Here is a 790-nt window from a genome sequence, read left to right on the forward strand (position 1 = left end):
TTAAGTCACATCCGTTTAAAATCGAGCACACAGCCATGCAATCTCCATAGACAAACTAGTAAAATGGCCTTACTGATGAGCTCAGTGACTTTCAATGTGGCATCGTCATTGGATGCCACATTTCAACCAACTGTACGTGCTGTTATTGTAGAGTGGAAACTTCTTGGTGCAAAGACGGCTCAGCCACAAAGTGGTAGGCCACACAAGCTCACAGAACAGGACCGCAGAGTGCTGAAGTGTGATTTTTTTTTTGCCTGTCCTCGGTTGCAACACTCACTACCGAGTTCCAAATCACCTCTGGAAGCAACATCAGCACAATAAATGTTAGTCGGGAGCTTCACGAAATGGGTTTCCATGGCCGAGCAGCCGCACACAAGCCTAAGATCACCATGCTCAATACCAAACGTCGGGCAGAGTGGTGTAAAGTTTGCTACCAATCTCAACGCTACAGCATACAATGACATTCTTGACGATTCTGTGCTTCCAACTTTGTGGCAACAGTTTGGGGAAGGCCTTTTCCTGTTTCAGCATGACACAGGTACCCCCGTGCACAAAGTGAGGTCCATACAGAAATGGTTTGTTCAGATCAGTGTGGAAGAACATGACTGGCCTGCACAGAGCCCTGACCTCAACCCCATTAAACACCTTTGGGATGAATTGGAACGCAGACTGCGAGCCAGGCCTAATCGCCCGACCTCACTAATGCACTTGTGGCTGAACGGAAGCAAGTCCCCGCAGCAATGTTCCAACATCTAGTGGAAAGCCTTCCCAGAAGAGGTGGAGGCTGTTA

The sequence above is a fragment of the Oncorhynchus mykiss genome, unplaced genomic scaffold (assembly GCF_013265735.2).
Source record: "Oncorhynchus mykiss isolate Arlee unplaced genomic scaffold, USDA_OmykA_1.1 un_scaffold_229, whole genome shotgun sequence".
Taxonomy (NCBI): domain Eukaryota; kingdom Metazoa; phylum Chordata; class Actinopteri; order Salmoniformes; family Salmonidae; genus Oncorhynchus; species Oncorhynchus mykiss.